The sequence below is a fragment of the Copadichromis virginalis genome, linkage group LG4 (genome assembly GCF_057382275.1).
Source record: "Copadichromis virginalis isolate Kocher_CV1m ecotype Utaka linkage group LG4, C_Virginalis_male_GT1.1, whole genome shotgun sequence".
NCBI lineage: Eukaryota > Metazoa > Chordata > Actinopteri > Cichliformes > Cichlidae > Copadichromis > Copadichromis virginalis.
In genome coordinates this window covers 33,762,556-33,788,901 of record NC_140621.1, presented here as the reverse complement: position 1 = coordinate 33,788,901, position 26,346 = coordinate 33,762,556, and the positions used below count along the sequence as shown (strand labels likewise).

General features: G+C 40.3%; 1 protein-coding gene across 2 annotated transcripts in view; it reads right to left on the bottom strand.

The window, feature by feature from the left end:
• The window catches only part of LOC146711973 (RNA binding protein fox-1 homolog 3-like), a 435,195-nt gene that overhangs the window by 311,090 nt on the left and 97,759 nt on the right, over positions 1-26,346 (bottom strand). For both annotated transcript variants that reach the window (XM_085455037.1, XM_085455038.1), the window contains one exon: positions 25,694-25,785. The gene's annotated coding sequence lies outside the window, so the exon portion shown is untranslated. The remainder of the gene's footprint in view (positions 1-25,693; positions 25,786-26,346) is intronic.

Here is a 26,346-nt window from a genome sequence, read left to right as displayed (position 1 = left end):
ACATAGACCAAACATACTGATTTGATTACATCAAGCCTGATAATAACTGATAAGTGGAGAGAATTAAGCTTTAGAGGGGAGCACTGCACAGTCAAACTCTGGTCCATGTCAGCTGTGAAATAGCACCTGTCTCAGCCAGGAAGCAGCCGAAAGCATAATGACTTCTTCTTTCTTCACTTAGTTCACTCAGAGCCACCTTGTGGGAGGAAAAACTTACTTTTTGGCACATAAGCAAGTTTAAATTTAGGTCCAGGTCTTTAGCTGCTATCTATATGAAGCAGAAGCTGACAATTAGCAGCTGATGGAATGCCAAGTACTTATTCCTGCCTTTCACTGTGACAAACAATATAAGAAAAGAAGTCTGACCTGTGGGCTGCTAAAACCGCTTCACCCCCACCATCACCACCACCACCTCGGTCGTGCCTTTCAAGTCTAAACAGTTTTCATACAGCATAGCTCTATGGCCAGCCAGCTGGAAGGAAGAAGGATGTCAGGGGAAAAAAAAAATCAAAACGCGGTGATAAAAGGGAGAAAGATCAAGTGTGGATAAAAGAGATCAGCTTATCCTTCTGACTAAAATCGAGTGACAGCCAAAGACAGAGGATATGAGCTGGGAAGGGTTAGAAGACAACAAAATGACTCTGAACTAGGAAAAAACCCTCAAAGTCAAAATGGACGCATTATAGGATGGATGGCAACTTGAACGACTCCAAATGGACTCGTAACGCGTCTGCTGTGTCTGCCGCATAAAAACAACATTTGCAAATTGGTTTTCATCTCATTTTTAAAGTTAAGCAGTTGCTGGAAGTTTTACTTTTACCCCTGTAGTCCTACTTCCTGTTTGATTATCCAGTAATTTTGAGGTGTGCAGATTCAAAACAAAATAAGTATTAAGCTAGTGAGTATGACAGCACCGAGTCTGTCCGGTATGAAAGCCAGGTATACCAAACAGCAGCAGCTATCATTAGACAGTGAGTGTCGTGGGGAGCTTGGAAATGGAGTGCATCTAATCAGGGCAAAGGAAAGAGTCCCTTCCTCCAGCCTCCCAGAGGAGGCAGCTGTTCCCAGGCCCTCCACCACTTGTTCATTAATTACTGTGAATTAATGCTTTTCTGCCGCTGAGAATAAATAAAAAGATTGCGGCAAGGCCTCACTAATCAAGTGTGGCTTTTATTAAATACTGTCAAAATGTCAGCTGGTTGCGGCTCAATCGGAAGGGAGCAATCCGATCCAGATCCACTCAAATCAAACATGGTGTCTCGCTGTTTGGATCTAAATTGCCAACACCTGATTCACACGGCTTCCAGATGTATTGTCTTTGCCCGAAGAGAGTGGGGAGCAGTGGTTTATATCCGCAGCCAACCTTCGCTGAGGCTTTGAGTTAGTTCAGCCTCTCAGGAATCTACATCAAATAAAACTATTGACTTCCAGCGCTTGCAATGTTCCACTAGAGGAGCCCCTTTGTTTGGCCAGTTTTGTCTGTCTCCATCTAATCCAAGATGCTGGTGACTCAGTCGTCCTGAGGCTCAGCCCATCAATATATTGCTGGGAAATGTGATTCATTGGTAGTGCTGCAAATAGTGATTATCTACTCTATTGATTCAGCCATCAATTATGGCTGAAATGAGGTTTTAGTCCATAAATTAAAAACATTAAATCAAATAAGAAGCCCTTCCCGCTCAAGTGGAAAAAACAGACATTTTATACTAATATTAAAAAACAGAAAGGATGAGCTCACCGTGCTGGAGACGCTTAAAAACAATGATTTTGTTTTTATTCTACAAAGCTCCTGGCGCACAGTTGCTGTGCTGATGTTAATGCCAGTTACCGAGAGCAATCCTGCTCAGTAACTTTAAGAGGTCTGTCACGTCGTAGCTCAGTTTCTTACTTGTTGTACTGGTGACGTCCCACTACAGCAGTGTTTCCCAACCTTTTGGAGCCAGGGCACATGTTTCACATTAGAAAAATCACACGGCACACCACCAAACAAAAATATCACAAAAAGCATATTGATCATGTTTCCCTGCGCACCGGGTATAGCGGAATTGCCTTGGTTTGTCACCAGTATACCTTTTGTTGCTTTCTTCTGGCCACTACTCATTCTAGGGCCTTCATCAGTTTTCTCCAGGACCAGGTCAGACTGACTACTTTTTCTTTACAAATATTTATCTATTGTTATTATGCGCTGCGTCGTCTCACTCTCACAATGACTATTATGTTGTTTCTTATTCGTCGTCTTCTTTTTTAGTGGCAGTTGGCAACCCATTTAATTAGAGCTGGTAGTTGTACTGCCCTCTAGTGGAAAAGAATGTAACTGTACTCACGCCGGTCGCTTAAGAGTACCAATCAGGTGGAACCAGATAATCTTCCTTGGCACACCTGATCATTTCTCACGGCACACCTATGTGCACCTGCGGCACAGGGGTTGGGGAACACTGAATTACAGCATCAAATTCATCCAATTCAGTGAGCTCTAAAAACGACCCCTTCTTTCACAAATGTTTGTAAAGGCAGAACCTTTAGGTGCTTGATTTTACACACCTGCCGCAACAGAAACAACAGTTTTATTTACGGGCTGCGCCAGCACAGATAATTTGAATAAATTAATGGGATTTTTTCCACATAATTTCAGATTTTTTCCAACAACACAGTAAAATGTCTGCATGTGTTTGTTTTTGATTTTGAAAAATCATCTTTTTAAAAAAAAAATTAAATAACAAAATAAAATTTAAATAACAATAAATAAAGACAAAAATACTGAAAATGTGTAGGCTGAGCCTGAGCGTAATAAAACTTCTGTTTTCCATAAAACACTAACGGGCAGCCTTCAGTACCAGGTTCAACTGACAAAACAGCCAAAGAAGAAAGAAAAAAGCTACAAATGTTTGACATGCCACAGTTATTAAAAAGGGCTGAAATATATACACAGTCCTTGCACTGTTCAATATCTGCTTCCTTCTTTTTCTTCAGGTCTAAAAATGTATTTCCTTACCTGAGCGACAGTCCATACATCAAGGGACACAAATATCACCACCTTGGTTACTGCGGCTTTTTAAAAAACATGCGTCTGTCAGCGTTTCTCTTTCTGGCCCGCACGCTCGAGTGGTCTGTGTGGCTCTGTGTTTGTGAGGAACAATAACGCCAATTAGTCTTTCTAAGATTAGTGTTCATTAGCCAGCACAGGCTACAGGTCATAGCAAACACTTCAGAATATTAAACTGAATGAGCCTGCTTTGTTAGCAGAAGGCTACGCTATTCACTACTTTTCACCCTCTTCTTTTAACACCGGTCTCTCTAAAGACTCGTTCTATTGTCTGATCGTCCGAGTTAAAATTCCAAAGCACAAAGAACATGAGGACGGGAAGCGGATGAGGATAAATCAGACAGCAGCTCAGCTGATGAGAACAAACGAGAGGCCCGGTAATTCAATGTGAGAATGACACATCACATCCAAACACAGTCAATAATACAGAGCTGTTCAAACAGATGGGAGAAGGAACAGCTGTGTGTTTTAATTGGTCACACATGCTATATCAAGCACGCAGCCCATCTAAAACTGAAGAATGCTTCTCTTCGTTCAGTCTCCTCCACGATAACTTGGAAGGATTGTTCGCCACAAGGACAAAAACAAACAGCGACTGTACTCGATGTTCACCCTCTGTGCACACTGAGAGAACAATACCTGGTTCTTGTTTTGGGCTGGGAAGTAATCTGTCTTTGTGCCATAAAACAATCCAGCAGATTTACCACCAAAAGTAACTGCGTGCCACCGACCTGGATTTTACAGCTGCAGCGGCTGCTATAAAAATACAGCATAATCCGGTGAGAGTATCTGAGCACTGTAATGCAACGTAGGCAACAAGTGAATGGAATTTCTTTAATGAAATGCTATTAATGTTTCCTATTGACGTTTTTCATTTACATTGTAGTTAATCATTAATTAAGAGGCACTTTATGTTAGATTAATATATTTATCATGACTTCCTGGCTGCCTGGTAAACTGATGACACTGAGAGGAAGCACAAACATCTTCAGACATCGCTATGATGAAGGTGAATTAGTTGTTCGGCAAATAAATGATCTTTTCTAGCTTTACTGCTGTTTTTTAAATTATGTTTTCTGTAGTAATCTGAACATTTGTTGTGTGTGGCCATTTATTGTTTGCTGTAATTTTACATATTTAGGCTATTTTACGCTTTGCAGTCATAACGTTATGGCTTTAATTTAAGAAATATGTTGAACTGCTTCTTTATTTTTAAAAGACATTATCGGCTTACAAGCACACATTGTACTTTTGAAAATGTTTCAGTTGATTGAATTCTACTTTCAAGACTGTATTTAAACATAAATGCACACACACACAGGGCGCTGGGACACTACACTAAAGAGAAGTTCCTTGAAGAGCAAATCCGGTCTTTAAGTATGACGTCATTAGCCGTTTCCGGGTCCAAACTCCGCTTCAGGTCCCAATGTCAAACAATCGCTGCGGCATCACTGAGAGTTACAAACCCTCCAAAATCCTTTCTTTCTTTATTAAAATGATCAGCGTTGCCGCTTTACCAGGTGTAACACTTAAGTTTCACATTCAGGCATCCATGAAAACAGAATTTATGAAGTTTAACAGAGTTAGAAGTTAGCAGGAAGTTAGCTTGCTAGTTTCCACCTAAACAGGATGTAGCATGTTCTGACAGAGATTTCTGAAAAATTCAAACGTACAGCTCTGCTATCACTTCCAACATAAATGAAGACAGAAAACTAAACAGCAGTGACGTTTGTAGGGTTACTGAAGTTGGACTAGCTGGTATATAATGATGTGCTACGTGGTGGCTAGCTAGCAGCTATGTTAGCATAACATAAACAGAGAAGCTGGAGGATGAACACTAACTTTTTTCCACTCGATAAAAGTTAACGTGAGGCAGTCACATGGCAGGATGCTGTAAACAGACCAAACTATAGTCAGGAGAACAACTGAGATAATCCATCCACAATACGAGGTTAGTCATTAATATACTGCTGCATGGGCTGTAGTTACATCGTAAGGTTTTAAAAACTGAGCTTTAAAATGAACAGTGGTGATAAAAACCGAGAGGGGCTGACAGTGATCACTGACTGTTTTTAGGGGCTTGTTCAGATTAAATAGAACAAGATACAAAACATGTTAAAAACACAACAACCTTAATAAACACAGAGTAGTTTGGACCTAGAAGCAGGGTTTATATGTCATTATTTAAAAACCGGATACAGGAGTGTTGTTGTTTTTTTTCCAATTTAATTTACAATTATAGTTTCAGGGGAACAGGGATGAAACAACACATGCATTTGTTCAGTCAATACAACATGAGTTGTTATTGACTTTTTTTACTGAAAAAATAATGATGTTTGATAAACTGAACAAACTTTTGAGTCATAAATCAGTAAACTTGTTTTATTATCCTCTTTCTAAAGCATAGTTTTATGTTAAAATTACAGTATAGCAGAGGACGAAGTGATCAGCCTGTTCTGCATAATCAAATGCTCCCCAAAAATTAATATGTATGATCCAGTTGACAAACTGTTCTCAACTGAGCCAGCAGGATGTGCGGAAGTTGCCAAGACACCAGGTTTACTTGGCCGACATTTAGCCTAATATCACTCAAGTCGATCATTATGAATATTTCTAATGAGGAGTAAAATGTGTAACACGGAAATCTGAGACAGGATATTTGTGTTTGTGTTTTGGCTCAATCTAATTTTACTTTTGTGTGCTACACTTGTTGTCTTGTATAGTCTTATACATTTACAGTAAAGCATTCATATCATTCTTAAAAGTTTATTTATTTATTTATTACTCGTCGTGCCCAGTATTTACAGCAAGGCTTATGTCCCCAATCACTGTGCTGGGTTTTCTAGCAGACTTACTTCCTGCTTCTTTATGGCGATAACTGTAGAGTATCCAGTGATACACAGGCAAAAATCACTTTGAAGTAGCCTTGGTTACTTTGACAGTTTGGTCGGCTGATAGTAAATTGCTTAAAGCTCACCGCAAACAAAGCATTATGCAAAACGCATGCAATTAATCACGGAGAGGGCGGTTCATATTTTTTATGATTATTAATGGCCTTTGCCACGCTGTGGGGTCATCTCACCTCCCTGAAATATTTACATCATAAACAGCATGAATTATGGGGGTTGCGGGAAGGGCGCTGCTTTAAAATACAGTTTCCTTTATTTTCATCACGCTGTGGCGGTCAGGAAGTAGCCATCCGCAGAGCTCCGTATGGAAATGAGATGCTGCCTCCGGTCACGTGGCGCCTGAAGGACATTGTTAGGATTCAAATTTCCCGTTGGTCAGTCAGCTGTTGTGCGAGAAGTGAAGAAAGTAGTTTTCAGCTCATTAGCCAGAGATCAATATGGTAATGTGAAGAAGAGCGATTGAGAGGTAATTCAAATCGAAAAAAATATGATTTTTTAATATATTTTGTGAATAACACAAAAGACGCTGGAGGATTTCTTTTCACACCACTGGACCCTTTTGACCTCTTACATCTTCTAACTTTCACATTGTGAAACACAGAAGAAAAAACACGTTCAGAAAGTCGGTAGAAACTGTTTAGAAATGATGTCGGTAGCTTATATACCTTCAGGCTGCAAGAAATTATACAGCTGAAGACCGATTTCTGTGCTTGTCCGGAGAGCATTTAGTATCTTTTGTGTAGAAAGTTTGCTGAACGGTGCACGACGGCGAACCTGGAAGTTTCTGGACGGCTTTGTGTAGAACTCACAAAGTCAAGAGAGGAAACTAAACACATACAGAGCGATGCGAGCAAAGCCAGCGCGCTTGTGGAACTGCTAAATAATCATTTTCATGTATAAATGTCAAAACATGTTTTATTTATATTTATCCCATATGCCAATACATTCTGCTAAAGTACTACATTACAAAGTGCATGTAAATTGGACAAAATTAATGCTTCAGTGTCTGCCCCTGCTATTTGTACAACACTTTACACTCGAAAGGTGGACTACTAATCGCAAAATTGAATATGCACTGTGATAATGTTTAAAACATGGGGGGAAGTGCGGGATTATGTTAAAATGTTTTCTCTTTTTTAATTGAAATTTTATTCAAATTTTCCCCGAACTCTGTAATAAACTTCTGGCTGTTCAGTCAGTCTTCTGGCATTATTGGCTCATTTTCTGATGGCCTTATCAATGCAGTTTTTATTATTATTGTCATGGCTATTACTGGTTAAGCAGATCTTTAGTCTGGTTGCCTGGTTAGTGGATGTCTTTAGCGTGTCAAACACTGTCAATGATTCTAGTTTTTAACACAGCATTAAATGAATATGGTATTTAGCACTTTATGCATCGGCTATGAATAATCAAAATATTGTCTAAGCTAGAAAGAAGTCATGCCTTAACCTTTCCAAAAAAACTACAATAACATATTAACCATGCTGTCGTTATAGTTGGAGAACATTACGTTGTAGAGAAAGGCGATTTTCTTTAAAAAAATGGTGTTGAAAGCCAAAGTTGGCATAAATCTCAGCTTTAGTGCCTAAATGTGAAACCATATTTTATCCTTTTTGTCATTTTCTCTGCTAAATAATACATAAAGCAGAACAACAGAAGAAAAGCTTAACTGAGTCGAGTCCAATCAATTTTATGTATAAACCCATTCGTCACAAATCAAACGTTTCCCTCACAGGCCTTCGAAATGTGTACAGCAAACGACATCCTCTAACAGCTCCCATTAACGGCCAAAATAGAAAGATGGATGCAAACTGCAACTTGAATGGTTGGCAGAGACCTACAGCCGTGAGGTGGGATTTCCAGTTTGAAAAATGATCTCTTGTTGTTGTTCATTCAATATTCATGTATTTAGTGGGTTTTAATGAACACATTCCCCCAGGAGCGTTGGTGAGTTTAATGGATATGGATGAAACCAAGTTACACTGACATAAGTACTCGTGCTGCCGCACTTTGAGTTTTTTAGGAGCAATGTTTGCTTTGCTCCTGCTAACATTTGTTAGATTTTTCCAATGGAAAGGATTGTGAGGGGTTCTGTTTGAAACGTGTATGACTGTTAAACTGTGTTTGAGGAAAACAAATGGAAGAAATGCTAAATGAGAGAGAGAGTATAAAGTAGATATGGTAAGTAACTGTTTCCCCCATAAAGACGGCGTTCGACAACCTCCGCTCCTCTTTGAATGATGAGTTTTGACACCTCTGTAAACATCAATAAAGATGTGGTTTGACGACCATTAGAGAAAGTTTTGGTTTTTGCGAGGGTAGCTGCACAGACAGCTGAAACCACCCACACTAACTTCAGATGCAATCCCAGTCATTTTGTTGTAGAAGCAGGCCTGAAATATGGCAGAAAGTGCTCAGTTAAGAAAAGGGAATCAAGAGTTTAAAATGATTTAAAATGACATCCAGAGTTCAGCTCTCTAACTCATGTGTGCCGTGGAAGATTATCTGGTTTCGCCTGATTAGCACTCTTAGTCAGCGGTCCCCAACCCCCGGGCCACGGCCCGATACCGGTACGTGAGCCGTTTGGTTCCGGGCTGCAAGAGTTGAGGCTCTGAAATTTATGGTTTTCAGAGGTTTTATTGTTTTTTTATCTTTTTAATCGTTTTTATCGTTAACTCAGTTTCCCTGGGTCTTTTCCCATCTGTTACGAATAAATCTTATTTTTTTTTGGTACCGGTACTGGTTTTATTTTGTTGTATTTATCAGCAACATCTTAAAGGCCAGGCCGTGAAAATATTGGTCCGTGGTGCAAAAAAGGTTGGGGACCGCTGATCTAAGCGACCGGCGTGAGTAACGGGCAGAACAATTACATTATCTTCCACTAGAGGGCAGTACAACTACCAGCTCTAATTAAATGGATTGCCAACTGCCACTAAAATAGAAGAAGACGAAGAAGAAATGACATAATAGTCATGCTGGAAGCGAGACGACGCAGCGCGTACAGCAAAAAATAAATACTTGAAAAGAAAAAGTAGTCAGTCTGACCTGGTCCTGGAGAAAACTCTGACCCAGATGAAGGCCCTAGCATGAGTAGTGGTCAGAAGAAAGCAAAGAAGGTATACTGGGGACAAACCGATCCAATTCCGCTATGCCTGGGATTCGTTTGGTGGTCTGATTTTTCTAATAATAATAATAATAATAATAATAATAATAATAATAATGTTATTCTAATGTGAATATGCACCGTGGCTTCAAAAGGTTGGTAAACACTGCTCTAATTAATCCATAAATCAGTAACTTTGTTACATTCTTTGTTACATTCTTGTTACATTCTTTTGGGTTCACTGATGCTTATTTTTCCAGTTTTGCAAAGCACAGGAGAAATGATGTCATCGTCGCCACATAAAAAAGGGAGGGTGTGGGGCAAAAGTCAACTTCTAGAAACAAAAATTTAAGGCCTGATGTCACCACAGGTATAGAGTGAAGCACAGTCCTTCTTAGAACTGCTGAAGCAAACCCGTCAGTGTATAAGCCGTCATTAGCTCATGTGGAGAAAAATCCAAGTCATATTTTTTGTCTTTCAAGCGCTGTTCAGACACACAATATCTGCATTTACGCATTCGTGTCAGCATGAATCCAAGCACAAAGTTTAAATAGCCTGGACGCGATTCTTTACAATGCTATTCAATCAAATCAAACCCATCCTCTCAGTCGCTTTTTGTTCTATTCTATTCCTTTTGATTGTCTGTAAATGCTGCTGCTGCTTTGTGCACAACCGCAGCTAGTTCCGGGAGAAGGGAAATCGTCCTTGGAGCGGATCATCAGGAGAGAGAAAGAGCGAGGATGCCTCCACCTCCTGTTGTTTGTCCGGGATGCCAAGCTCACGCTCAGCATGCCAGGCCCCATGCGGGCGCCCAGGCCGGCCGGAAAAGACAGAGCTCTTGGAAGACTCGGGTCTGGTCAGAGCCAACACGACGCTCGTGCCAGGCAGAGCAACTGTGGCCAGCGTCTGCTAGTGCATCTCTCCCCTTTACCCGTCAGCACACGGCAGACCTCAGGAGAAAGGATGCGACCATCAGGGGACCGCTAGTCCATCCGGGCAGAGCTGGAGGACAGACCCCATGTGGCGGGGAGTGGGAGGTTTGGAGCTGTTACACGAGAAACAGCTAGCAGCCTGCTATCTTGTTTCTGTTTCTTCCTGATGATGTCTAATTTAAGCCAAAGCTTCGCCATTGCCTGTAAAAGTGCATTTGAGGCCAAAACGTGAAATAATGCACCAAAGTTGATCACTCTTCTCGCTGGTGGCAGTGTTCTCAGAGCTAAGGTCACATTTTTCATCAAATCTCACTCCTGTCTATCAAGATATGCATTGTTTATGACATCTTTCTGTCACTTTGACGCTGAGGTATCTGTGGAATCTCAGTGTGGTTATTGGATAATATGAGTAATTGTAATGGCTCTTTTTAAAATGGAGAAAGTCACATTTTGTAATGTGCACAACAGTGGTGGAAGAAAAGAGCTAAAAGTTTAAAGTTTGAACAATTTTAAATGTTTTATAGACTTTACCGAACATCTCTGTACTGATTCTTTAATGCAGAATCGTGATAACAATATTTGCAAATTCAGCCTTTGTATATCAGTGACCAATATTTTTTTTTTGCTTTGTTATCAAACCTTACAAATATTTTTTTATGTTCAAGGTTCGTTTTTAGTATTAAAAGGTCAAAACAAGACAACAAACATGAAGTGATTAAAAAATATTTTAGCATCAATTACTGATGATATTTCTATGAACATAGGCTCTGTTATTGGCCCTAAAGTTCACCCCTAGTTTTTACTACAGGCTACTGCTAAAATACCCAACATGCAGTTTGTATTAAAGGTTGTCTGACCTTTACTGAGTTTTATAACACAAGTAACCGGGAACAACAGGTAACAAGTCAAAGAGACGTTCAGTGTTTTGTTGTACATCTGTTTTTTCTTTCATCACACTGGGAGGTGGAGAGAAAAGGAGCTGATGCAACCGAGCCTAAGAAATTCTGATATTGTTCAACACAAATACATTAAAGGTGCGCACCGTCTACCGAGGATGCCTTTAAAGTATGCACACATTTATATTTCTATCATGGAGTCTATCTTGTGGATGATGAGAGTGCTGCAGCTTTTGTGCCAGAGGAAAAAAACATGAGGATGTGTGACACATGAAAACTAGCCACTTGTTTTGCTGCTGCTCTGAATTCTGAATTAATGTGCGTTTCTGAGGAAATGCTGACGAGAACGGGAGTTAACAGAGCTTGTACGCAATCGCTCTTTCTGCAGCCGGTTGAAGCGACCGATCGTCTCAGCAGGACTTGCATGATATCTCAGCTGTGACCTGACTGGCAAAACCAGAGGACTGTAAAGCAACAGGCGAATGTGGCAGTCATCCAGCGCGAGGGCTGAAAATTAAGTTCCTGGTTGACACGCAGCACGAGTTTGATCTGTTTCACCTGCTATTTCTGCTGTTTGTTTTATTTTAATGCCTCCATGCTGCCAGTCAGATAAGACCTTTGCCACTGAAGCTGTGACAGTACATCTGAAGCAGATCGGGTCGCCACACTGGTTTTGAATGATAATACTGCAGCGTCGTGTTTCACATCGATTCATTTTCAAAGAGAGTCGGTATTATTTTTTATTGATCGGCCTTTCTTTATAAACAAAGATGATATATAGGCTTAGTAATAGCGGGATTAAATTACATGGCCCGAAAATAAGCTGGATCGATAAGAAAAGTAATTTAGCACAATTCGGTTCAATTTGTTTGAGGAATCCTGCGCGCCCGAGTTAGCAGGTGAGGTGAAATGCCACAGACGGGACTGAGCCATCACTACAGACTTTGACTGTTTCCACCTTTTACATCATTTTTTCTTCCACGTTATCGGTGCAATCCGACGGCAGAAAGTTTGTCGACTTTGACTAGTCGACAGAAAAGTACTGTTTCTGCAGGAATGTTGTATCACTTAACAGACAGTTGCAGCTGTTGATGAAACCCTCACATCATCATGTTCCGAGTGTGGGAGGATTGAAATTAACATAACAGAAGAGCAGAAACAGATTCTCCGTGGCGTCTAAACACATACTAACCAGGTGTATATGAATGCCGCGAGAACGAGCCGCTCTCCCCCTCCCCTGTCAGCGCGGCTAAACCAAATGCTGCCGCTCTCATTTGGGGCATTTGTTTGCCTGTGTGAGAAATAATGGCGGCGGGAGCAGGTGGAATATTGCTTCGGCAGCTAACCCATATGGATCGGAAAAGCCGCTTGCCAAGTCTAAACTCCACTTTTACAGGCACATCTGGAGCAGAATCTCCATATTAATTGCCAGTTAATGTGTTTACACACAACGAGGATTAATCCCTGAGAGAAGTTGCTTGACCCAGGTCACGCGGTCGGCGGGAGGGCGGTGTTTCGGGTTGAAAAGCAGCGGGGAGAGGTATGGCGCCAAATGTGCGGACAAAGGCACGTGCGTAAGATAATTCTATTCCAGCAGAAAGCCATCTGTCATGTGTAGCCTTTCTGTTATGTTGAGAGCATTTATGTCAATATCCTCCGATGGCTTCGAACAGCAGTAAAAGTTCACGCGGGGATTTATGAGGCTGTGATCACATGAGACGCTTTGTTGAACACACCTGCATTTTTGTTGTTTACTTTGGTTGTTTGGTTACAGCAGACAGAGGGTGGGCGGTGTTTAAGGATTTAGGGGCCCCGGAGCTGGACAGAAGCCCTGGAACACGGAAGGGATGACTGATATTTATCGCATTAGAGCTCCTTGCTGTGCTGCTTTCACCGAAGGCAGAACCAAAAAGCATTTGTGTGCGTGTGCATCTGACTTTATTAACTAGACCCTGAGAAAGAAACTCTAAAACAATCCAAGCAATAGTTTTGGTGATCGTAAATATGTAATTGCCACTCCCTTTTTGGTGATTGAGTATGGGGGGAAAAGGGGCAAGGAGCCATTGTGCGCCACATTATAAAAGTTTAATGTGTGGAAATATGGTCTCTTTTTTTCTATATATGCATATCTATCTTTATAAGAATTTCAAAGTAGGGCTATTTCCCATTCCGCCTACAGCTTTAATGAAATAAATACAAATAAAGCCCAAAATTCCAAAAAGAGAGGATGTGCAATTTAATCCACAAAGTAATTCTTTCATATACATCAGGCGACACCTGAGCTGTCATCTCCCTCTCCTCATCCTCGAGATAGCCTCGGGTCTCTGAGGGTTTGGCTTAGCACGACCTCCTAATGAGAGATTTACTGTATGAAGATAATTATGGGGGGAAGCAACATCTCGCTCAGGCCCACTGATTAAGATAAGAGCACTTGGGTGCATATTCAAGCGGCACCCTCCTCCTCCTGACCTGTCACTCTGCCGAGGCTCTATTGGTCACAGACAATCAGCTGGAAAAACACCGAGGGCATGCCTATACGCATGGCGAGTGCAGACGCTCGGAAGCAAACAGAGCTGCACGCGCATTTTAGACTGCACCGGGAAGGACAAAAACAACGCAGAGCACACCGTGATATCGCTGCCATTTTATAAATCAGCCACCTGGGCGATTAAGGGAAAAATGAGTGAACAGAATCAGAAACGCGTGCTCTTGTTTATTGCTTTAGAGACTTAGCTGGCAAGGAGGCAACCATCGTGTGATGATGAGAGTGGCCCCTCTGGAGACGGCATTCGCACACTGGCAGAGGAGCTAATACAGACTTTCATTAGGATGCACACTTCAACACACTGTCATAGTATTTACAGTCTCACACTGGGGAAACAAATAAACTGCGTGATTAACAAGTTTTCCTGATGCCTGGCGCTTCGCTGTGTGCGCATTGGAGTGCCACCTCGCCGACTTAATGATTCTTAATGGTTTCTTAATGACTTCTTAATGACTTCATCAGGAAGATCCTGCAACAGCACATTCTGACAAGCGGGAGCCTCCCCTTGAGACCCAGGATCACACCGAAGCACTAACCCCTCTTCGGCTTTCTGCTAAAACAACACACACTTTAAATCTGCTTATCTGAGACGGCATCTTCGACTCGGGTGACGCGAGCTTTTGATCCGTGGTTAACTGTAGGCCTATGTGATACAATTTGATATGAAAGCGTGCGAGCTGATGTGTGGAAATGCACTAAAAGGCGAAAAGGGATGTCCAACTAGGTTGTGGGCAAATGCAGTCACATCAAACTAATCTCAGAACATTGGAGTGACATCTAGTGTTGTGTAACCAGAATTAAACTGCATTGTGCGAGGGTATCTAGGAAACCCATTTGGTAGCATTCGGTGTAAAGCTGCGACTGTGATGCAACACTGGGGGAAGCGGGAAGAAAACAAAAGGAACAGGAAATTCTCCAATTCCTAGAGATCCCAGTAATTGCAGAATTTCATTACTGCGGGACGTGCGGCGAGATGACACTCAACACTCCAGAGAGAGAAACAAGCAGCGTGTTGTTGAGCTGGTAACAAAGTGTGGTCAGCAGCAAAAAATTCCTCCAAGCATTTAATGACATAGAATTTTCTGGGTCACCTCAATGTCACCGAGCAACAAATAGTTTGGAGTGTGAAGTACATAGTGCCGGCCATCACAGATTGCCATGTCACTCTCAGCCAAGGAACACCAGTAAAGCCTCCAAATTACCACTACGCCTCTGAGTTTGGTGCTCAGAGCTCCCTCCATCGAAACCACGTTCAACAAGATCAAAAGTGTCATTCTAGTTTTTTAAAAGTCTTTTTTTTTTTTAATAAAACAAAAAGCTAAAAAGCTATTATGGTAATTGTGATAATCAGTGTTTGTGAAAAAGGATATAAAAATAAGAAGAAAGTCCATATACTGCACGCACACACACATATACACACACACACACACCACAACTGGTTAACAAATTGTATTAGCAGAGAAGCTTGACTGCATGGCAAATTACATCGCCCTGATGGATGTCCTCTTTACGGGTTGTAGAAGCAGGCTGAGGGGCCGTGGAGAGAGGATGAGGCTCTAGCCAAACACTCATAAAATGATGCATAGCCGGCCATGTGTCACCTATTGGCACAGGCTCGGCTATCTCGCCCAGATACCAATGCCCAAAACACAGAGAGACACTTGCTCCACTTAATCCATGGCAATCAGGAAGAAATGTGATTCAAATATTCCTCTTCCACTCCAGAAATGAATACATCAAGACCGTTTTAACCCCTCAAGTTCAGTTTTCTCTTCCTAAATTTACAAAAAAAAGTTTCCTAAAAAAAAACAAAAAGTGTGTAATTTGGTAGTAATTATAGGTCAAAGTCTAAAGCAGTGCTACTGCAGCTCACCAAGTGCCGAAGGGGGCACCAAAACAGGCTAATGATCATCAATCATAATAATCATAATGATGAATTATTTAAATTCAAGATGAAGCGCAACTTCAATAGGCACAACTAGACCATTATACCAAGAACAAGACATACATAATTCATTGAAATAATGAAATAAATTATAGCCCCCCCCCCCCAACAATCTCCCTGTGGTTTATGCCCATCCTGCTGCCAGCTATCATGACACACACACACACACACACACACACGGAGGTTGTTGGTTAGACTCAAAAACAATGTAACCCAGTTTAGACAAACAGCACGTTTTTGCTTTTAGTTGTTTGTGTTTTCTTTTGTCTGAGATTATTAATGACATGCAGCCTCTCGCCTTTAGCAGCAGGATCCACAGGTGAGTCTCCCCAGCATGAAGGTTTCGAGCTCTTACAAGAACAATACCTGTATTTGTTCCTGACACAGAACCTTGGCTAAATCACCTTTCTACACCTCAGACGTTTGGGCCACACAGCAGCCATCCTGAGGTTGAGTTCTAAGCTCTGTCACATTTGTCTACATATCCTCCCGAACACTGAGAACCAAAACAAGTAAATAATTAATGAGTATTTACTCTCAGCTCACTCAAACTAGAGTGAATGCAGGCAGGCGACCTCCTCGCAACTCGGAAACAAAGAGTTTGGTGTCGGAGACCGACTTCGCAGGGCACCTGTTGAGAGGCAACGTCTCGCCATACAGTTGCGGTCCGACTCGGACTGACTGCAGTCGCTCTCAGACAGACTGGTCATCCAAATTAAATTAAATGCAAACAGATTGTGAAAATCAGCCGGAATCAGGCTGCCGCTGAGCGCAACTCGTCTGGATTCGTCTCTTCGCGATAGGGACTCTACTCTGGTTCTATTCTTATATAAAAGCCAGCTTGCTGAGTGCATATGTGAATCTCCATCCTTGCAGGAGCTCTGACACTGTTAGTGGAGGGATTTCTGTTTCAGATCTGAGACTCTAAATGCACACTGAGTGCAAGCAGTTAATGTGAATTTATGTGCATGTAGGCAGCAACACGTTCGCAACAGACAGCAATAGATTTTTGTGAACTTTGCTGATTTATCAGAGTTAATTACCTCACTAACTGCAAAATGACAGCAGACTGACTCAATAAGTCTCTGGCTTATTGTTGTTTTATTGCCGTCTTCATGCAGCAAAGTCTTTTTAGAGATGCTGCGGGTGGTCACAGACCTACTCTTCAAAACAACAAGATCACCTTTTGCAAGTTCCCTGCACATGGTCCTTGGTGTGACTCTAGCCATTTATCAAGCTGTTTATCAATTTGCAATCATCACTATTTACACCATTAATGTCTCCAAAATGATCATCATGGATCATACATGATGATGGAGCCTTTTAAGCTGCAGCGCTGTTGAAAATGCGACTAATAAATGACCGTGACAGCTGTGTAAAATGAAATAAGGGTCATGTGTCAGATTTTCATAGCCTAGTATTTTCAATATATCTGATAGCAGCATGTCTAAGATGAGTAAGAAACTATTACGTGCTTAACATTTTTTTTTTAACCATAAGATATACGTGTAATTTATATTTTGATTTTGTTATGTAACTGGTCAGGCTTAATTTCTGGTCTGGTCAGACCTAGTCTAGCATAACAAGTTTATCTATCTATCTATCTCTATATATCTCTATATCTCTATCTCTCTCTCTATATATATATATATCTCTATATCTCTCTCTCTATATATATATATATATCTCTATATCTCTCTCTCTATATATATATATATATCTCTATATCTCTCTCTCTATATATATATATATATATATATATATATATATATATATATATATATATATATATATATATATATATATATATATATATATATATATATATATATATATATATATATATCTTCAGTTCAGTTCAGTTCAGTTCATTTTTATTTCAAACATTTCAAACATGTGCCTTCACAATCATTACAAAACATCACTCCATCATTTGTTCGAAAAGGAGTAGGCCGAAGTATTTACTTATTTGTCCCTACTCCCTCAAGTTTTACCTCTCATTCATTTAATTTTTTTTTTGTCTTAAATTAAACAAACAACATATGAAACATATAAACATATGAAGTAAAACAAAACATAACATACATAAATCAAAAACAAGAAATTAGCAAGCCCCACCACAGTATAGTTTCTTTCATATGAAAAATACAGAATGTGTATATTTGCAGATACACAAGTTATGGAAAAACAACAAACCAAAACAAAACAAAAAAAACAAAAAAACAACCAAAAAAGAACCGCAACACCATTACCAGCAACATTACCGTCCTGGGTTAACCCCGTTTTCTTCATTCTTATACTTATTTAAAATTAGGTTTTTATATTTTACTTTAAACTGTTTTATGTTTTGACTGTCTTTTATTTCTTCTGTTAGACTGTTCCATAATTTAACTCCTGCAATTGAGATTGACATAGTTCTTAAAGTTGTTCTAGCACTTTGTATTTTTAAATTCCATTTCCCTCTTAAGTTATACCCACCTTCTCTTTCTATGAACAATTTACAGATTTCTTTGGGAAGCAATTTATTTCTGACTTTATACATTATTTGCGCTGTTTTAAGCTTCACCAAGTCTTGGAATTTAATAGCTTGCATTTTGACAAAGAGTGCATTTGTATGGTCCCTGTACCCTACATTATTTATTAATCTAATGGCCCTTTTCTGTATTATAGTTATTGTTTGTGTGTTACTTTTGTATGTGTTTCCCCAGACCTCTACACAGTAGCTCATATATGGCAGTAGTAAAGCACAGTATAAAATGTGCAGTGCTTTCTGATCCAACATATGCTTTGCTTTTCCCAGGACGGCAATGCCCCGTGCCAATTTCCCCCGAACATAAGTAATGTGTGGCTTCCAACAGAGCTTGTGGTCAATGATCACCCCAAGAAATTTTATTTCATTTACTCTTTCTAAATATACATTGTCAACACATATTTCTACTTCGATGTTTTTCTTTTGGTTTCCAAACAACATAAATTTGGTTTTATCGAGATTCAATGATATATATATATATATATATATATATATATATATATATATATATATATATATATATATATATATAGAGATATATAGATATATAGATATATAGATATATATATAGATATATAGATATATAGATATAGATATAGATATATATATAGATATATATTCCCTTTAAGATCTATAATGTCACTCGTTGTGCCTTTGCTATATGGCAGGGGTCTCTGCAGTGTTGCACTTATATGATATGACCTTCCTCTAGAGACCTGGGAAACATTCTGTATCAATTAGACCACCGAGGCGTTTGAGGAGTCTCGCTGTGGAGAGTGCAGAGAAGAAGCCTGTGACATGCCTCCGCTGTGACGATCGACCACTTCCTCTGAAGCATCCAAACAACGTTTTGAGAGAGAATTAGAGCGATAGAAACAGTGGAGGATTTACTGCCGGTGGGATTTACTCCTTGTTCCAATTTGCAGGGGGATTACTCATTTTCACCATTTATTTATTTTATTTCCAAATTCATTTCTACTTCACCTGAAGGAAAACAAAATATCGAGCCAAATGCATAAATAGTGTCAGAGTGAATAGATAATGACAGCAGGTCAAGTTGTGAGTGAGTCACGTCTTTCCTCCTGGAAGAAAGTGATTACTGTAACACAGAGCTGACAATCATGACCGAGATAATCCCATTTCTCACATGGAGCTCAAATTGTATTATGTCACATTGTGTTTTGCATATGCTATCAAAACCTGGATTTAGATATGAAAACTATCTGAAAAAAGTAAAAGTCTGAAGGAGGCGCGGAAAAAGAAAACATGCAGCCACAGGGCTGGCATGCAGGCATGTCACTTTGTCAAGCTGTTTTCTCAGAGAGCTTGATGGCTTCTCAAAGGCGGGAGGAAGAAAAAAGTGTTGCAAAGCATGGTATTCTCCAAGACGAACAGATGGCAGAGCCTAAGTGTGGAGATTTGTTTTATATCTCTATCCCATGTTGCTGCGCAGTAGATGTGGGCTTCCGTTTTCTTTTCCTCCTTCTTCAAATGTTATCTTACAGGATAACGGACACACGCAATGTTTAAGCTAATGAGGAGTGGGTGTTGCTTTGTCTTTCTCTTTATGTCGTCCCCTCTCTCCCACCAACACATCCTCTTGCTTTCCATTCTCCGTCAAACCCACGCTTGGAGCGGAAACCTATATGCCACACAATTATGCAACACAACTGGGAGTGCTGCTTGCAGACTGGGTGGCTGACTAAAAACACAGCAGACTGCAGAGTTTCTGCAGCTGCATTAACATCCTGTGAGTAACAGCGTTTAAAGGACACCAAACACTGTCCACTGCCAGATACGTCAGCAATTAGCAGATACGTGGCTCAGAAGTATGTATCCTGTACTTTTTATCCAGTGCCACTATCGGAACAAATATTCCACTTCAGTACAACGCAAGAAGATCTAGCAAGCCATTGGCTATTGTCTGCTGGCTTAGCCTCTGGCAATGATGCCAAATATTTTGGGGCTTCCGGTGTAGAAAGCAAATATCCCGAAAAAGACCTCACATCTGTCTACCTGCACGCAACCAACCCCACAATACTTGGACTAAAAACAGACTGCAAACAGAACTCTTGTTACTCGCCTACAGATATAAAGATGTTTAAAAATATGCATGTTAAACAATATTGTGTGCAACTTTAAAAGTGAGTTACCTGTCCACAGTACGCTGACATTATGCTATAAAATGATTAAAAAGGTTTTGACATATAACTGGAAAGTGTAACCACAGCAAAGATGTTGGCAGCTAGATTTGATATTTTTTATTCCTTCATTTTTTAAAGTGTACTTCCTGTAATCTACAACAATTGTTTCATACTGTAACAAATATCAAAGTATAGGGGTGGATAAATGATCTAGAAGTTACTGTAACACTGTCAGCTGTCTGTATAACTGCTATTTCAGCCTTCCTGTTGTAATTCCCATAAACACTTTATCATTGTAAATTATAGCAATGCACTGTAGTCACTCTGTGTGTCACCACCTCTGTGTCTCATTTTGTCACTACTTCTTGCACCACATGGTAAAAAAATTCAGCACAATGCATTTTTATCAGCCACCCTGAAGGTGAACACTGGCTGGATGTGACCACGCTACAGTGGTCTCAGTCAGGGTAGACCTTTGTTATGTTAGCTACATGTAAAATACTGGTGGCAGTCGGTGGTACCACTTAGCCTCCTAGTAGATCGTCGCATTGTTCTCATAGCATTCACAAGATTTTCAGCGAACTTGACCAGCGACCTCTGACCTTGAAGTCAAGGTCCCTGAGATTTCAACTCATCCAAGACTTTTAGTAGCTACACATGTGGCATCAATTTCAAGCTCCTAAGTTGTTTCGTTCTTGAGTTCTTGCATTTACAAACTTGTCAAACGTGTCTATGTCGCCTGCCCGGCAGCAACACGGCTGAGGGGTGAAAACATTCTCAGTTATTCAGTCACTGAATGCACCACACAATACTTCAAAATTAAGAATTTCAACTTAAACACCTTTGCACACATTAAATCCAGAGCTGTTCATAATCTGAGCAACAACTTGGTTTACTTAAATATTTAAACTGATCAATAATTTCACATTGTTTGCTAAATGAGGTAGTTTAGCAAACAATGGGAAAAATAATGGGAAAAAAGAGCTACAATAAAAGAGACAGAAGAAAATTAAAGTACTAAGAGTTCCGTATAAAATAAAAACCTGATTTTTTTTTAAATGTTTCTTAGCTGCAGGAAACAAGATTTAATGCACTTTGAGACGCCAGATGCAAAACTTAATTTTTGGTCAAAAATAACAAAAATAAGGTTCTTGCTGTTGGTGAGGGAGGTGATGTAATGACTGATGCTCTCAAGACCAAACACAGGAACCTCAGCTTTGCCAGGATTAACAGGGAGAAAATGTAAAAACATTCAGTTATTAATGGCTGTAAAGCATTCATCAAGGTTAGAGAGGCTGTTTATGTCGTTTATGCAAAAACTGCAATAAATGAACAATATTGGTAATTACCCAAAGCATTTTTTAATATCCATAATGGCTGATCCACCAGTATGCATTTCAAATTTACAATATTACAAAAAAGCAGAAAACATAGTACAACATATATATATATATATTTTAATTAAGATGCAAAATTACAGTTATTTCCTTACATCCTGCACTGAAAAATTTAATTTAAGTAGATGAATGTTATGCTTGATTAATTTCTGACGTCTCAGAGAAGTATAGAGCTTCAAAATTGGGTTTTAAAAATGCAAATTCAGCACATCATTCACCTAATAAACAGCAACATCGGTTTTTTGCTTTGTGTATATACTACATACATATATATTGAGAGAGAGAGAGAAAGAGGGATTCTCAGTTACAACAACAGTAGTTGAGGAATGACTGGAATAAATTGACCAGTGTTCTTTATAAGATGTTTTACAAGCAAATGGTAAATGCTTAATGTGTGTAAAGGTTAGAATTATAAATGTGACATTCTAAATGGCAGCACGGTGTCACCTAATACTGCTGCATTCATTTCAGAGTAGAGCTTAGCATGATGTACTTCCAGCAATCGACACCTAACCCAGGCGAGCTGCATTCGAGAGGTGGAGGATAAACCGGTTTGATTTGGGTAACAGCATGTTCTTCCCTCCTTATCTTACTCTAAACAAGGATCACAGCATTTTAATCCTTCTAATTATTTTGTTTAATAACGTGTACAGTAATGAGCAGTCTCAGTACGGCAACAGGGGACAATAACTGCAGACTCTGAACACTGTTACATTTTTCACTTATTATTGTTGACTTATTATATTTGACTTACATATTAAAGAGCGTCCTTGGAAACGGAAGAAATGCCTTTTGCTCTAATTTTTCCAATTTCTCCAAAGTGAATATGAGCTGGTTCATTTAGCTGTTTAGTCATAGCAACAGGAATTTACAATCACACCAAGGCTGCACCTGAAAGGCTTAATCAAAAATAAGACGATAATGAAAGCACTGCTAACAGCCACAATACCTCGTCCTCTAATGTCAACCTCAGGTGCGCAGACAATGTTTCGACCGGTTTAATCAAACTCAGAGTGTTGACTCCTTCGGTCTAGATCCTGAAGATAACACTTCTGAAAATCAGGAGCACCAATTGTACCAAACGCTCTTTCAATCTCTTTCCAGAAACCTTGAAAACTACTTGTTGGAAATGAACACGAAGCTCCCACAATTCAGCAAGTTTTCAGAGACGATCAAAACTGAAAACATAAATGGCGCTTGTGCTCAGCTTCATGTGTTGTTTGACTGTAGACGAGCCAGCGCTCAGTAAAAGTGACAGGAGATGTGAGGTGTTGTGACTCCTCACCTGCCACCAAAACCTCTACTCCGGCAGAATGACAAAACACAAGCCCTCAAATGCCCGCAGGACAACGTAACTACTTTTGAGTCAAACTTTAGTTCCACAGACTTGTCTCTTCCTATTCTGTGAAATCAATGTGATTGCAAACCAACTAAATATTAACATTAACGAAGAACACTTGTAAACATATACTAAAGACCAAAGCAGGAAGCCTGTGAGGCTCCAAACGCTACCAGAGCGAAAGAGGAAGAAGCCGAACACATTCCCCGCATCCTTCCACCCGGGAGATCAGCCTTTGCACCTGTGACCAGGTAAACTTTCCACACAGTCGTTAATGGACACAGCGGCTGTTGTTTACTGAAGACTCCCCGCAGAGGAGACTAGCTGACCCATGTCTGCAACCGGTGAGTGGTACAAATGGCAAACATCTCTTGGAGTCATTATTTATGCAGGAATGCCCTTGGGAGTCTTTGCACTTGTTTACACAGTCATGGCACAGTCCATTCATGACGGCTCCGAGTAAATGAGCCGCTTGCTACCAATTTGTCCTGGACGACGAAGCTTTGGGGCTCTACTACCCACGGTTACTTTGACGCCGGCGTGTGTGTGTGTGTGTGTGTGTCAGGGTATGGAAAAGAGGTTAACGCAGCACTGCTGTGCTGTTGGGAACCGACCCGGAACTACGGACACAAAAGTCCCAAGGGTATTAGGAAGCACAGTGTCACATTTGGAAATAAATGAGAGAAGGGTTTTTTTCAAGAAGAACGCCACGGACTTTCACCTTTGAAATGGGCTGTTTGTTTGCCCGAGGACGGGGACAGTGGTCAAAGTTAGTGAGCACCGCCTTTCACATAAAACCAGAACCAAGGCAGGAGTTTTATGGAGGTTGAACTCAAAGGCAAAGTAAAGAAAAAGTGAGTGCGGCACGATGTCGGGGAACCGGTGTAACTTTGCTTACAATAAAAGTGACAAGAGCGGTGTGTGCGTGGCAGAGATAGAGATAGGAATGGTGGTGTTACGTTATTTTTCTTTTAAAAGAAACTGTATTAAAACAGTCGTTTTAGCAGAAAGATGGCTTCCTTTGAGGTGTAGATACCTTCATATGTAGCTGCACTCAAGTACAACAAATGCGCAGATGTCCAGTCAAAGACATAAAACCATCAGTATCTGCGTTAAATTGTTATTTAAAACCACGGCTATGGGCTTAAAGTTTAGGCTGTTGTCTAATGATGTATACACACAAAAATAATACTGTGGACTAACAAGCACAAAGTTTTACATGTACTTAACCAAAGGCTAAATGAACCAGTTTAATGAAGCAAAGTGGAGGCATATTGTACTGATGACCTCATGCATTCTGCAGTAATGAGAAACCAACATAATCATTTTGTTCTCAAACTTTTTCCCGTGCTGTCACACGAAACAATTAAACAGAAAACCGTTAAACAGAACGCGACGTCAAAACGCGAACCTCCTCCGACTCTATTAATAACATAAAGGCATCAAACGCGGCTCAAACGTGTTCAAAAGCGTTTTTAAAGATGCTCCACCCCCGAGTGACGATGCGTGCGCGTTTTTACTTTGAGTCTAAATTTGCGTGCGTTCGATTTGTGGTTGAAAAAGACACAAAGAACCAAAGGGAACGAATTCAATTAAGCGTAAAGTACTGAAGGCTAAATGACTCCCCCTATAGTTCTCAGGATTTCATCCAGCGAAACAGCAAAAAGGGGAAGAAATGTGTTTAACAGGGAGGCAGAGCGGCTGAGAGAGAGAGAGGGGAAAGAAGCAATGGGATAATTTAACAAGCTTCCTCCTAAACCACTCCAAAACCTCCAGAGTTTAATTGCTGGGAGGCAACATTATCCCTAGCAACACTGTGTCTGTCTCTTGGCTGGGATTCGGTGGGTACCTGCTGTATCCACTCCCCGCACAATACAGCGCCCACTGAGCCATATAATCCTCTCAGGCCCTCCTCTTCTGGAGAACCACATTCAATCTCTTTGTGACACGGGAAAATCTCCTCTTCTCCATTTTTTGTCAAGGTACGTGCTTCAAATAAGTCCAATCAGTAGGTGCCGTTATGTGTGCACAATGCTACGGGGTGCCGCAGAGGAAGGGAAAACAGAAAGGAAGAGTTAAATAAAAAGACGTTTGATTTGCCGCTGTGAAATTTGGGGCTACTTTCCATTCCTCTGCGGAGCTCCCTGGAGCAGCCATATTTCTGTTTATGTTTAAATGTGAATCAGTCAGATGGGCTGTTGGGTTCCTGCTGAATCATCCCACTCTCCCCTCAGAAAGCAGGAGGTTACTTTTGAACCAGCTGCCTTGTAGGAGAAAACAAGAAACCGACGCCACTTTCTTCCCGACTCCTCTTTCAAGTTGCCCTTGAAAAGAAAATTACGACAACGCCTTTGATGCAACGCAGACATGCTTCGACATATTCACCATAAGTGCAGACACAAACTACATTATCATTCCAATGAGTTTGTTCGGATGTCTTTTAAGCGTCTGAGTATTGCACAAGCCGGCGAGAGAAAGGTTGTTTTGTTTTTTTAACAGAACATGGAAACGGTGGCTCATTACGCGAAATGGCAAAAGAAGAAAAATGGTTCTTCGCTGTCCACTGGCTTGTGACTTAAGTCAATATAGCACTTGGAGACCTGCGAGAGTGTTTTTAATGAAAACATGTGGTACGTAATGAGAAATTATAAAGGTGGCGTTCCGAAGAACATTTCTATGATTTATTAATTTTAACAAATGACGACCTTTACTTTCCAGATTTGGTTCCCCATGAGCAAATGTAACTTTAAGGCACAAACGCTCATTCTTTTTCCTTTATTGTATATTTTCTGATTAATTTCCAGATGATGACAGCGGCATATAATCCATTTTATGCCTAAATATAGCTTTGCATCTTTTGTTTGCTACACATGTGAAAATGTTGCATTTGTGTTCAAGAAATCATCCTACCTGTCAAAGAGGGTGGAGCTCGGAGGTGTCGGTAAGAGGAGAAATCACTTGTTGTTGCACAACAGAAGTCCACTCGTTATACCAGTCGCTTTCTGCAACAAAATAAACAGGCACAGTTAGATCTGGTGATCATTGGTAACATCCTTTATATTTGAGCCCATAAATGTAACTGAAGCTTGTGTAGAAATAATGCGTGTGCAGATGCTGCTCAGTTATTGTCCTTTTACTTTATATGGACCCATAACTAACCAGAGAAAGGTCAGAAAAGCTTAATTGCTCTGGGTGGAGTTAATTGCTTTGCTACCAGTTCGAATAAATAAACTAAAAGAAATTAATAAATAAATCATCACAGCTTTCCTATTCTGCCTTTGGCTCTCAGCCCCAAGACCAATGTACCCACTTAACATGAAAATATGAAACATGTAGCTGACTCTTTCCTCTTACAACTGTTTAAAGTCGCAGGTTTTTATTTAGAAAATTAATGGTAAATAATGTGGGATTGATATGTTGTTTACCTTCCTCTATCCCACGGACAACAAACAAAAGAGGGAATGACAAAGCGAGGCGTGCTCGTGATAATTTTGCAACATTTCTCTGAGCTCTGAGGATTCAGATGCACACACACTCGAGAAACAGAATATTTCCACATTTCC